This window comes from Mauremys reevesii, linkage group 10, assembly GCF_016161935.1.
Source record: "Mauremys reevesii isolate NIE-2019 linkage group 10, ASM1616193v1, whole genome shotgun sequence".
In the NCBI taxonomy this organism is placed as follows: domain Eukaryota; kingdom Metazoa; phylum Chordata; order Testudines; family Geoemydidae; genus Mauremys; species Mauremys reevesii.
The window spans coordinates 40,281,475-40,295,728 of record NC_052632.1 but is presented as its reverse complement, the minus strand read 5'-3'; the positions used below and the strand labels follow the sequence as shown (position 1 = coordinate 40,295,728).

Below are 14,254 nucleotides of genomic sequence, written 5' to 3'. Positions count from 1 at the left end.
CCATCTAGCAGAGGAGACGCTGGCCAAATGAGGGGTGATGTCAGAAGAAAGCCCTGCCTCCTCCCACTAAGAGCTGCCCTCCCAGTTTGCTGCACTCGAACCTGCTAATGCAATGGGAACAGCCATAGGGAAGGTGGGGGCTCAGCTCTCAGAGGAAACCATCAGGAACGGGAGCAGGGCACAGCCTTGTCCCTGGGGCCCTTCAGTTGGTGCTATTGCCATCAGCCCACACCCCGTTCCCTCCGTTAGCCACACTCCTGCCCTGAGAGCCATTACTGCCCTGCTGGCCCCAGGGGCGCGAACCTTTCCTGTTGGTTTGGTTTTTAACCAACATCAACCTTACAGTCATTCTGAAGTAGCCCCTGTGAGTTCAGAAGGGTTCCCTGGGGGACAGGCTGGGGCCCAGGCCGACAGCTCAGGTTAGTCCCAAAATTATAGCCCCGCACCAACAAAAGAAAATATGCTGGGATTCCACCAGCTCTTGAGGGCTAAAGCAGGGTGGGGTTGGATGGGAGACCCCGGGGGAAAAGAATCAGTGCTCGGGGAAAAGCCCAGGGGTGTGTAGGGAAGAGGGCTGCTGTGTGTAGCAGCCCTGCCTGGTCTGGGAGACGTGCGGTCAGTGAAGCAGGGACTGCAGGAAGAGAAAGGATGGTCTCATAGCTAAGGCACTGCAGTGGGACTAGGGCTTGTGGAGATACAAACAATCCCTGCTCTGGGGACGTCAGAACTGGAACTGGTGCTGCGATTCCCCCCACGAGCGGACATACCCCTGCCAGTGCACGAAAACCAGAAGTCAGCCACAGTGGTGTGAGTGACAGGAGGGACCAGCCGCCCGGGTCCGATCCTGTGCGAGGCCCTAGGCAGGTACTGTGTGGCTAGCCCGTCCCGCTGCTCAGCCACTGCGGCTACGTTGCTTTAGTGCACTAGCTGGATCCAAGCTAGTGTGGGTATGGCCAGCTGGAGGGTAGATACACCCTTGGCTGGTTTCCGGGGTGTGGAGCCTGCTCCATAGCTACTCACCCAGTTGCTGTGGGCATCTTGCTCCCGGCACAGAGGAGCAAAGGGGAGAGCTTCCTCCTCTCCATGCTCACTGCCTCCCTGGCAGTGGGTCACCGTTCTCTCTGCAGGTGTGAGGGGCAATACAGGCCCAGGGCCATGTCTCTGCGAGTGCTTTGTTCACTCCTCTAAGCTTCGGCTGCCCTAAGCAAACTGGCAAGTGTCCGTGTCGAGCACTCTGCTGGCACTCCAGCAAACAGCGGCTGGATGCTTGGTGGCGCTAGGCACACCCTGGAAGAGCTGGCCCCAACTCTGAGTCTTTGCCCTAGTATGTGCTGCTCAGCGAGGCACTTAGCACTCAGTTATCCAAGGCCATACGGTGGAGCAGATAAGGTGACCTCTGCTCCCCTAAGCCCCCAGCAGAGAAAGCGGAGATGGGGGAGGGGAGAATGGCATGCCCATCCCGCTGCCAACGCTGAGTGATCCCGAGTTCTTTCCACCGGCGGCCCCAAGTGCTGAGACAAGCCAGATGGGGCAGGAGTGATGGGCCGCCCCTTTTAAGGAAGCGAGGACCCCAGCAGGAGCTTTTCTCTGTCACACCGGGAATGCAGTCCGCTCTCCTCCAAAGGGAGAGCTGCTGTCACTGCAGAAAGGGGCCTCCGCACTTTCTTCACACCCCTCCTGTGCCTACCCACAGCACTGTGTGCCACCCCGGGAAGCTGGGGTCTCCCTCGTGACAGCTGTGAGGCGGGCTGGGGGCTGCTGATGAAGGAGAAGGGAAGGGATTCATCTCTGTGTTCGAGAGGCCTGAGGAACGCTCCGCTCGCATTTAAAGTGAATTTCTTGCTAGTGACAGTTGGTGGATTGATGGCCCTGGAACCTGACGCCCAGGTGAGCCCCAGAGTAGGGGCAGGCCGGGCAATGACAGCGCAAACCTTTTTCCTCCTGCTCTCCAGTGTGCCCCTGCCATGCTCACACCCAGACACTAGGATGATGGGCATGGTGTAAAAGCATAGCCAGCCAGATTAGACAGCTGGGTGGGTGATTTCAAGCCAAACGTACAGGCTTACAAAATGTGGATAATGTTTGGGTGCTTGTCCAAACTGACCCCCAGCCTACTGAGGTTCACACATCACTTGCTTTTACTGAACCCACATAGCGCTGGAGATTTCCCCTGCAGCACTGTGAACATTTCATTTCCACACGTGGCCCAGCTCTAGGGTTACTGCTTTAGCTGGTAATCAGATCTCCAAGGCTCCACACTCTACCCCACCTCTCCCGCCCAGGTCCTGCCCCTGCCCTCGAGGCCCCGCCCCTGCACTTTCCCCCAGGCACCGCCTCTGCTCCATCACTTTCCCCCAAGCCCTGCCCCCATCGCTTGCAGAGTCTTCACCAGCATGGCCAAGGCCACCTTGTGTGCCACCTGGGGGCTGCACAGGGCCATGCACCACTGCGAGCTGCACGAGCAGCCTGGCCCCAGAGGCAGCAGTTCCTGCTCCTTTCTTCTGCTTAGGGTTCCCCTTTTCCAAAGATAAAAAAAACAACCAAAAAAATGGACATCGGGGCTTGTTAAATGGCACCTGGGCACACAAACCGAAACCCGTACTGTCTGGGCGAATACCAGACGGGTGGCAACCCTACCCCGCTTTCCAGTCTTTGCCGTTGGCCCTGCTGTGGAAGATCTGACTCACCAGCAGTGTTCCCCCTTGTGACTGGGTGTGGCGTAGCAGGTTTCCTGCTAGCACCCCCTGCTGAGGGTTGCTTTGGCCCTGCTGTGGTCTGCCTCCTCTCCTGACTTGGCCTTCCAGCCAGGTCACATTTTGGACCCAGCCCTTCTGGGTTAACACCATCCACCACACAATAGTCCAATGTCTTTATAAAAGTATTTGGCTCCACCTTTGGGACCCATGGTCCCCAAACCCTTCTCTCAGGGCTCTCTGTTGTCCTTGTCCACTTCTCAGGGGCCTCATTCCTTCCCCAGTGGCTGGTAGGGGAACCCAGGCCCACCATCTACACCGAGTTCCAGCCCGGGGACCCAGGCCTGCTCTGTCAGACTGCTTGCTGACTGCCATCACCTTGCACTTACAGTAGTCTCTTGCTCAGTCCTTCTCCCCACAAGCTCACTAGGTTCACCCTTTCCTCAGGGCCATGGCTCACAGGGCTCTCCCTGGGAATCCCCCAGCAAAGTCCCAAACGAAGTATAAAACGTCAGCTCACCCTGCCACATTGCGCTGGATCATTTCCCCTGCTCTGTTCCACAGCCGAACACGTCCCTGGGCTCCCTCCCTGGAAGTCCAGCTCCTGCCCTGTCTCAGGGCTCAGCACCTGGGTGGCTGTTCTGTCTCTCTCCCAGCCTTTTGCCAGATGTCTCTACTTAGGAGAGGATCCCAGGGCCAAACGTCCCCTAGCTTTCTCTTGACCCTGCAGGCCTCTCCACACTCTGTTCCCTGAGAGAGGCTGCAGAGTTCCTCCTTCTCTCTTCAGCGCCCTTCTTCAGGCTCAAACACCCCTGAGGCTTTTCCATCACTGCCTCCAGCTTCCTCCTGGCTCAGGATAACCCGCCTGTGGTCCAGGCTGCCTGGCCTCCCAGGCGTCTCAGCCTTCAGCCCAAGAGAGGAAACTCCCAGCTACTTCTCACCTGGTGCTCCTCCCTGGCCACTTCTCCATTGCCCTCTGCTCCTTCCTGTATGCAGACCCAGCTCTGTGCATTGGTTTTGATCACCAGTTGTGCCTAACACCCCTCCAGTTGCCACCCAGTGACCTCACTGGGCTCAGGGTCCTGTTAACCATTTCATTGCTTGTAACCCACATCCCATCCCACCACTCTGGGACCCCCCTGCAGGGGCTGGGCTGGAACTAGGGGCTCTCAGACCAAGAACACCTCTGCAGACGGTGTCTCTCAGGTTACCAACTCCAGCTCAGAAGTGTTTTCTGGCAGGCTCTGGGCTCTCTTGGCTCTTCCCAGAGGGCTGAGGAGAGTATTCCCTGGGCTCAGCTTCACCCACACTCTAGGGTGGATAGTTCAGCTCCTCAGCACCTTGTGTGTTTCAGTTTAGGGTTATCCTACCCTATATCAGTGCCACGGCCGGTCTGTTTCCTCCTGGCTGGGGGAGCTAGAAGTTCTGTGGAGTTTTGTACTTTGTTACAGATGCCAGTTCATAACTGGCTTCCCCTTCTAGCCAAAGTGTCAACCAGCCATCACCAATTCCCAGCTGTAGGCCTCCTTACCCCGGGGAGTCATGTCCCAGTGGGCTAGCCCCGGTGGCAAGGCCTGGTCAGTAATTACTAGTTTAGAATGGTGAGGAGTTTCTTATGTTCTTCACAGATAAACTGTTAAGGCTTCTGGGGTGTTGGAGAGCAGGAAACACGAGTGCCTGAAGGAAGAGTGCCCCCTGGCCTGGCTGGAGTTAGTGTCTGGTGAGGGTGTCGACAGTTCTTGGATGGCAGAAACAAAGACTTGGAGAGTCAGACCAGGAACTGGAGCCAGAGTCAGGAGTCAAGAGCAGGTTGGGAACAAAGCAAGAATAGGGCTTGGAGCTAGGCTGGAGCAGGAGGAGGGCTGGAATCCGAGCTGGGCTGGAGCAGGCTGAGGCCTGTGGAGTCTATCACAACTATCAGGAAGAGCGAGTTCCATGCAATGCCATGATATTGGGCAAACTGATCTGCTGCTCCTCCTCTGAGGCTTAGATACCTGCCCTGAGAACCACCAGACCAACTCCTGACTTGTGGATGGGCTGGAATCCTGCACAGGAGTGACTCATCCCCGCACGCGGCTTACTCAGCTCTAGGTCAGGGATGACTCCTCACCTCACGTTGGGGTTCTCTGAGAGTCACCACTTGTGGCTCTGATCCTGTTGCCTATGGCCTGTGGGCTGGCTGGAGCATAAATCTACAGGCTCCCAAACCACCCCCTCCTCGGGGCAGCAAGGGCGTCTCAGTTCTGGGATCACTAGGCCACATGTCACATACCTGCCAGGTCCCTTTTAGTGGAGGCTGAATTGCCAGGCCATGAGCAATCAGTCTCTGGCTGGTTTCAGACTGGGGCCTGTTGGCCGTTGGGTTCATGGGCATCCCTCAGCAGCGTTGGATCTGCTGGCGCTGATTGTGTCCATGGTGACAAAGAGTGGTTGCTGGTGAGTCTTGAGTTACCTATCAGTGGTTAAAGTCATAACTAAAGGATAGGAGTCAGCACCAAGGGGTTCGCAGTGAAGTGCCCCTCCACCCCTCCGAGCTCTGTACCATCTCTCTTGTGACTCAGTGCATGTATAAGGCCTCTTGGCACGATATTTGCAAACACAGGGCAGGCTGTAATGAGTGCACAGACAGTATGCAGTTGAAAATCCTTGCTCCGGTGCAGGACTTCTGTCAGGTTTCCCCATCACCTGAAGCTTGTTCAGAAGACCAACTTGTGGTTGCTCACCACTTTAAGGACCCCAGAGCAGAAACGTGTCCTTTAAAAGATCATCCCTGTACACCAGGAAGAAATGAACTCCCTTTGCAGGGGCAATTGGCACCAACAGATCTTCCCTGCGCAAGCCAACTGGCCGCTGGTATCTCACTGGGTCCTGACACTTGTGCTATTAAATCAAAATCTGACACTGGAGCCCAAGCGAACATTGCTCCAGAGCACACAGTGCACAAAGCCAGGCCTCGTTCCTAAGGCGCTTCTCTTGAGCTAAAGAGGGGGACAGCCTAAAGGACAAGGGGCTAGGAAGCTAGGGACCAGGCAAAAGCAAATTGTACCAAGGCCTGGACTCAGGAAACACCAGATGTGGGCTAAAGGCAGGTTCAGGCCTTTATCTTATTGTATTGTGTAGATCCATTTTACTTCAACATGGTGGCGTGAGGCAGAATTTTTTGTTTCCAATTTCCTGATTGGAAAATTGAAACATTTCATCAAAATCCACGTTCTCTTGGGGAGAAATATTTCATGGGAAAAACTTCAAGCACCTCTGTTGAGAGATTTATGCACCTTCCTTATCCTCTCCATGGAGCCCAGGTGAGGCACGCTGAGAGCTATGGGGCTAAGACGTCAGGGTTAACATATCAGTTAGTTAATGGTCTCAGACTGGCCCTAAGGTAAATATCCTCATTAAACCTTTGCCCCAGATTCAGACAGCAAAGCGTAGGATGGACCTTGCAGGCATGACTGGTGTGAAGGGCAGGGAGATGTTGGACTTGGTCCATGAGCTGTGAAGTGTCTGGTCAGTGACGAGATCTGTGATGGTCTACATGTTACAGTTCATCTGCCAACCCTTCCATTTACACCTGCTCTTGCAGTGACTTAGAGCTGGCGGCTCCGAACAGAGAGAACTTGCTACAAACTGGGAGACCTAGAGAAAATATTGGATCCGTTCCTCAGGTTCTGGGTAAGCTGCACTTTTGCAGGCTCTGCAGGTGGGGAAGGACAGGCTCTAAGGCAGCCTGTTCCTGGGGATATCCTCTGCCAGAAGTTACATCACCCTCCGGGCTGCAGTATGGCCAGGGATCCGGCCCACAGATGTACTAGATTCTCGGTCTGTGCCACATGAGGCCACAGAAATGGTAATTTCCCACCGTCTCCCCTTCACACCACTTTGCCGTCCTCCCCACACCTGTGTGTTTCTCCATAGCGTAGGAGCTGCACATCAGGGAAAGGCAGCTGTCATGTGGAGTCTTGATACTCTGTAGGAGGGGAGCTAGGTATGGCAATTACGTCCTCTTTCCCTCCTCTTTGGCCCTCCTGACCTGGCATGGCTGCACTCCCCCAGTCAGCTGCAGTGCAAGGCTCTCCCTGCTGTATGCAGGAGTCACCTCCCTGTCAAAGTGCAGAGAGCTCCTGTACAGTGTTGGGGCGTTTCACCTCATGGTACATTTGAAGAATTTCTTCAATAAGCCAAAGGCTCCTGAACAGTTGTGTAACACTGCTGCAGAATCCCCCCCACACCCTCCGACTGCAGAACTTCCCCACCTGCCACCAAATCCGCCCCACCGTGACATTCCCCTGCTGCAAGATTCTTGCCCCAGTGCAGAATTCCCTCCTCTGTTGAATTCTCCCTGCTGTGGAACCCAGCCAGCCCTCACCTCAATTCCCCTTCACCGCAGAATTTCCCCCGTGCTGTGGAATTCCATGGTCTCTGTGTGTATCCTGTGTGCTGTGAGTGCACCATGTGTGTGTGCACTCCGTGTATGTATTCATGCTGTGTGTGCCCGGGTGTGTGCATGGTGAGGGAGGGCACTTCTGCTAGGGGAGATGAGCTCAGCCGAAGGAGCTAGGCTGTCCCTGGTGGTTTGCACCATGCGCTGATGTGATTCCTTCTGACAGCTCCTCCACACACCACCAGCAGAATGGCAGGTCTCCCTGAGAGCAGGGGCCAGGGCAGGGTGCATGGTGCACAGGGACTAATGTGGGCGAGCCCCTGGCAGTGGCAGGATGGAGACCCCCTGTGCTAGCCTGTGCTGCAGCCACCCAGAGCACTGTCCTCTCGGGCTTTCCAGGAGCACAAGGGATAGAGACCACCGAGTTCCTCAGTCTCACTTCTCCTGCCCCGTCCCAGACCATGTTCTCTTCCTCTCAAAGGCTCATCCCCCCTCTGGGTGTCTCTTCCACACTCTGTTACGTCACTAACCCCTGTTCCTGGGCAAGCCAGTGGGTGTTCTGCTAGGAGACAGCGCCAGGCCCGCACCACCTCCCGCCGTGTGCTCACCCTCCTCCTTGGGCCCCTCGACTGGCTCCCCCTTCTCCAGCATGTCTTGTCCTCCCCTGTGAGTCCCTTCTCAACTCTGCCCCCACTCCACTGAGCCAGCAAATGTCATCACTTGTTTATCCCACCAGGGCCTTCACATCTTCTGCCTTACCAGGAGTGGCACCACGGTTTTTGCGGCAGCGCTCCTCCTCTGAGCATTCGGCGGCGGGGGTCCTTCCGCTCCACGTCTTTGGGGCACTTCGGTGGCGGGTCCTGGAGTGAGTGAAGGACCCGCCGCCGAATTTCCGCCAAAGACCCGGAGCAGAAGGACCCCCTGCCGCCGAATTTCCGCCGAGGGTGGCAAAATGCCGCCCCCCAAACCCTGCCACCCTAGGCGACCGCCTAGGGTCGCCTAGTGGAACTGCCGGCCCTGCGCCTTATGCATGGAACTCTCTCCCCCAACTTGGCCAATAAAGCTACTACTGCCCTGCTTCAAATCCCCAGCAGGGCCAGAGGATTGTGGCTCAGCAGGGAACACAGGTAGGTTTATTTATTTCACATTTTCAATGGCTCTACACTTCCTACAGTAACCACATGCTCCTATCACCGCTGCCTCCCTCCCCTCCCCGCATCTGCTACGCCTTCGCAGCATCTGTTGTTCTATATCCAATGAATGCTTAGGGTTCTTCAGTCCCTGGCCCCAGTCACCTGAGCTGGGGCAGGATCACAGGACCAGCATCAGTTTCCCATGGCTCCAGCGACTACTTTTGTTTTTGGCAGATGAAATGCAAATAAAATAGACTGTCAGTCCCAAATGACAGCCCTAGGCGAACACAGCCCCAGACACCAAACCCAGCCTGAGATAGGTACAGGGAGGCCAATGCCCGACCCCACCTGGCACATCAGAGGATTGTCTTGCTTCTCACTGGTCATCTACCAAGACCTGCTCTCTGCGAGTCTCTAAGGCCCTCTGCCCATCTGGCCAGTTCCTGTGCTCAGTCCTGCTCCGTTTGTTTAGCGCTGAGATACAGCTGGGGTTAGGTGAGAGGAGCTCAGCTGAATGTGCTGGGTGAGTGAGTTGGCCTGTGCCAGCACAGGGCCCTGTCAGCAGTGCTCTGGGTGTCCTCTAGAAACAGAGACAGCATCCTCCTTGGCTTTGCTTAGCTGCCTCTGTTCCTCCCAGACGCCTGATCTTGGTGTGGAGGGGCTTGCTGTTTCCTTGGCCAGCTGCACGCACTTTCTATTTGGATCTAGCATTCTCTGCCCCTGCCGGGGGGCTCCTGTTTACCATTCTTTTCAGAGGATTTCTCCTGTTCTAGTTTCCTGGTGAATAACGCTTTTGTAACTGCCTGGGCTAGGAGGGAGCTTTTTTTTGGCTCAAGAAGAGGTTGACATGAAGGTTTTTGTCCAGCTGTCCATGAGTCTCTGAACTGGGAGTCTAATAAAGTTGTGTGGGCCATGCTGCCATATTCTAACATTTCTAAGTAGGGAGCCCGTGAATCCACCAGTGCTATTATTTTATCAAGTTCTTTGCCCTTTTCACTGACTTGTCTGCCTACCCACTTGCCTGTACTGGTAAGGGCTTGACACATTGCTCTTGAAATGGGATTGCAAAGAGTATTGCTGAAATGAACCACTCAGCAATTGTGGGCCATTATCTATTATTAACTCATGTGGGTTCCCATCGGGAGCAAACGCTGCATTACACTATGCTATGACTGTGCTACTTGATGTGTTGTGCAATAGCTCTGTGTTAAAAAAACAACAACTGAGAAGCAGTCCACTCATAAGAGGTGATCTTTCCTGTTTAATTCAAATAAATCTACGCCAAGCTTGGACCAAGAGCAATTAGCAATATCTGGTGACTTCTGTGGATCTTTTTCATTCTGATACCTTTATTGGCCTCAGATTTCACACATGGATCCCTTCCTTCAATGGCATCTCAAGCTCTTTGTCTCACATTTCTCAATATTCAGCTGGGCAGGGTGCTTTATACTTAGCATTTCTGACCTCGGGCCTTGTGGTATCATGACACAAGGTCCTTGGTATGGAACTGCAGTAATTCCATCTCCACAGTCCCAATACTTTCTTATGCTTGGAGGTGCCTGGGCTTTTTCTGTTGTCTGTCCGTATAGAGTCACTCTCTCAAGCTGTGGTAAGGTTGGATTATTTTGTGTTTCTTGGCCGAATTGTGTTTTGGAAATGAGTAACACTTCAGTCATTTTTACTTCAGACTCCTCCTCATGCAGCTCCTGGCTTTCACTATTGATAGGTAGTCTTGGAAATGATACAAACCTACTTTCTGGGCCTGTAGTTCATATTTAATGACTACTTGTGCAATTTCACGAGCATCATGCCTGCAAACTGCATAGAATTTTTTTTTAAACCCATAATAGAGGCTCAAATTAAGTGTATACTTCAAATTAAGAACAAGAACAAAAAACAGTAAGAAGACAAAAAAATGCAATCATGGCTAAACAACAGAGTAAAAGAGGAAGTTAGAGGCAAAAAGGCATCCTTTGAAAATTGGAAGTCAAATCCTACTGAGGAAAATAGAAAGGAACACAAACTTTGGCAAGTCAAGTGTAAAAGTGTAATTAGGCAGGCCCAAAAAGAATTTGAAGAACAACTTCAAATAAAAGACAAAACCTAACAGCAATTTTTTTTTAAGAACATCAGAAGCAGGAAATCGGCCAGTCAGTGGGCCACTGGATGATCCAGGTGCTAAAGGAGCACTCAAGGAAGACAAAGCCATAGCAGAGAAGCTAAATGAATTCTTTGTATCAGTCTTCACTGCAGATTCCCACACCTGAGCCATTCTTTTTAGGTGAGAGATCTGAAGAACTGTCCCAGATTGAGGAATTGATAGAGGAGATTTTGGAACAAATAGATAAATTAAACAGTAATAAGTCACCAGAACCAGCTGGTATTCACCCAAGAGTTCTGAAGGAACTCAAATATGAAATTTCAGAACTATTAACTGTGGTATATAACCTATCACTTAAATCATCTCTCTACCAAATGACTGGTGGATAGCTAGCGTGATGTCGATTTTTAGAAAAGGCTCCAGAGGTGATCCTGACAATTACAGGCTGGTAAGCCTAACTTCTGTAACAGGCAAATTGGTTGAAACTGTAGTAAAGAACAGAATTCTCAGACACATAGATAAACACAATTTGTTAGTGAAGAGTCAACATAGCCTTTGTAAAGGGAAATCATGTGTCACCAATCTACTAGAATTCTTTAAGGGGGTCAACAAGCATGTGGACAAGGGGGATCCAGTGGATACAGTGTACTTGGACTTTCAGAAAGCCTTTAACAAGGTCCCTCACCAAAGGCTCTGAAGCAAAGTAGGCAGTCATGGGATAAGAGGAAAGGTTCTCTCATGGATCTGTAATTGGTTAAAAGATAGGATATAAAGGGTAGGAATAAATGGTCAGTTTTCACAATGGGGAGATGTAAATAGTTGTGTCCCCCAGGGATGTGTTCTGGGACCAGTGCAGTTCAACATATTCATAAATGATCTGGGAAAAGGGGTAAACAGTGAGGTGGCCAAGTTTTAAGATGATACAAAATTACTCAAGATAGTTTAGCAGACTGTGAAGAATTACAAAGGGATCTCACAAAACTGGGTGACTGGGCAAAAAAATGGCAGATGAAATTCAATATTGATAAATGCAAAGTAATGTACATTGGAAAACAATCCTTTACAGCTTCCATATGAGGAGAGAGAAAAAGACTGGGACTGTTCAGCTTGGAAAAGAAATGACTAAGGGGGAGTGTCATGAGATTCATTCCACTCACCACTGTGGCGCCTCCTTCAGGCTCATTTGGGGATTAGCTCACCACTGGTTTGATGCCTCCTCTTGCACTTTCTCAGGTTCCTTGTCCCAATCTTTCACTAGGCAGCATCTCTCACGCTCCAAGAGCTTCAGTGCTTCCTCTCTGTGGGTTGGCCCCCTGGCCAGGTCATCATAGTTTCCCCCCTCTCAGGTTATCAAAGTCTCTGTAAACAAACCTCCTCAGGCACTCTTCAAAGTCCACTGCCCTGTCCATGCCATATCCCCAGTGACCGGTAGGGGAACCTACACCTGCCCGCTACACTGGAGTCACCCACTGAAATTAATAGGCAGCAGGTTTAAAACAAACAGAAGGAAGTACTTCTTCACACAACGTACAGTCAACCTGTGGAACTCATTGCCAGGGGACATTGTGAAGCCAAAAGTATAACAGGGTTAAAAAAATGAGCTAGATCAGTTCCTGGAGGATAGGTCCATCAACGACTATTAGCCAAGACAGTCAGGGATGTACCGGGGAGCATGGCAAGGCTGGCGGGTGGGGGAGAGACACTAGAAGACAGCCTTTTGTGGCTATGGACACAGGGAAGATCTCCCTAGTCACAATGCTGGGCTCCTCTGCAGCTTTTGACTCAGTGGCCACTGGGTACTGCTAACCCACCTACATGACATAGCAGTAGATGGCCCAGCACTACAATGGCTCCAGTTGTCCCTCCGCAGCACAACTCAGAATGGTGATGGGTAATTGCTCCTCATCTCTGTAGGCTCTTGCTTGTGGGATCCTTCACTATTTCTGTTTCTCTTCAACATCTGCATGAGCCCGCTGGGAGCGACAGGGAGATGCCATGGGCTCAACTAGATCTCACTGGCAGCTGGAGCAACCACTGCTGAATGTCAGAATGCCTACAGGAAATCAGCTCTTGGATGAAGAGCAGCTGGCTCCAGCTGAACCCAGGCAAGACCAAGTGGCGCTAGTCAAAAAGGGGAATGCTTCGAAGAGCTGGCCAGACATTGTCTGTCTCATCTTCCATCACAGTTGTACAGTCCCTGTTTCTCAGAGTGGGGCGAAGCCTCAGGATCCTGTCTGACTCCTCAGTACGTCTGGCTGACTAGGTGGCATCAGTTTCCCCACATGGCTTCTTTCCCCCCTCCAGCTCACTAGGAATCTTTGCCCCTTCCTCCCTGACGAGGCACTAGCCTCTGCAATCCAGGCATGTGTGCCCACTGGGCTGGACCACTGTAACTCATTGTGTCTGAAGCTGAATGCGTCGATGATGCCCAGGTTCCAGCTGATACAGACGGCGGCTGTCTACTTGTCCATGGTTAAGGCTGCTGTGAGCATATCAGGCCTGTATTCTCATCCCTCCACTGGCTCCTGGTCAGCTTCTTAACCCAGTTTCAGGTCTTTGGTCCTAATTTTCAAAGCAGTTAATGGCTCCAGCCCTAGCTACATCAAAGACTGAACATCTTTGAAACCCTGCGATAGCTACACTCCTCTGGGACATTGCAGATGACAGCTCAGGATGAAGCATGTGAGAGCTTCTCTGTCCAGAGGATCCAGCTTTGTAACAATCTTTCGGAGGAGATCAGGTGAATCCAGAGCCTGGTTGTCTTTAGGAGACATGGCAAGGCCTTCCCCTTTGAGAAAGCCTTTCCACTGTATGTAAGATACAGGTATTTTGGTACATGTATTTTTAGTAAAAGTCACAGACAGGACATGGTCAATAAACAATAAATCACGGAAGCTGGAGCCCCGCCACACGGAGCTGAAGCTGAAGCCCCTCCACACCATACAGGACTGAAGCCAGAGCCCCACCACACGGGGCTGAAGCCAGAGCCCCAGCTCCGCTGCGCAAGGGCTGAATTATTGGAATTTTCAGGAAGTCGCGGAGGTCTTGTAATGTCACAGAATCCGTCACCTCTGCAACAGACTCATAGCTGTAACCGTAAGTAACGCTCACTATTCAAACACTCCTTTTACCCCCAACCCTCTACCGACCTCGCCCACAAATAAAAGCACCCTGCCCTGAGCAAAGTTCTGACCCCAAAAAGAGGGAGGTGCCAGAAACTCCATGAAGTCCACTAAGGGCTTTGCTATTGCTGTTCTTTTAACGTGGAAGGTGCTCAGACACTACAATGGTGGGCAGCAGTATAAAACCTTAAGAGAATAGATAGATAGATAGATAGATAGATAGATATGCAGGAGCTCCTGGTTTGGAAATGCTGGGCTGTTTCTGCTGGACCAGGGGAACATCCTGCCTCCACAGCCCCATGGGGACCAGCAGGGCTTCATCTCCGTGGGGTACGGTGCTGAGGTGAGAGAGACCCAGAGATGGGGGAAGGGTCATGGAATGAGGAGAGGTGGCTCTGGAAAGTTCCCCCTTCGGTCTTTTCCCAGCATGCTTCGGGGGCTGGCAGTTGTGCAGTGCTGTGAAATATTCATCGGCTCGCTCTGCTCGGGACATGAAATTGCTCTAAACACCTCTAAATATTTCATCCTGTGGGCTGGAGTAGTCTCCCACCGTGCAGGCCTGCTCGAGTGAGGCAGCAGGGATGGCGAGGCTGCCTATTCTGCTGCTCACAGGCCAGCGAGGCGGCCAGGCTGGCCCAGCCACAGGGCAGGGGTGGGACAGTTCTAGGTTCACTCGATGGCTTCAAAGACCAGATGCTGGGACGCAAAAAACCCAGGCCCAGTTTTACAGCCTTCACTGTCTCTCTCACATGCTCCTGGCCTCCCTCCCCATCAGCCCTCCCTTGCCTCCACTTCCCCTCCCTGTCTCTCACACATTCCCTTTC

General features: G+C 52.5%; 1 long non-coding RNA gene across 1 annotated transcript in view; it reads left to right on the top strand.

The window, feature by feature from the left end:
- The first annotated feature begins 1,476 nt into the window (after positions 1-1,476).
- LOC120373795 overlaps positions 1,477-14,254 on the top strand; it is a 32,999-nt gene continuing 20,221 nt past the window's right edge. The window contains exon 1 of the long non-coding RNA XR_005585722.1: positions 1,477-1,887. This is a non-coding gene — a long non-coding RNA (uncharacterized LOC120373795). The remainder of the gene's footprint in view (positions 1,888-14,254) is intronic.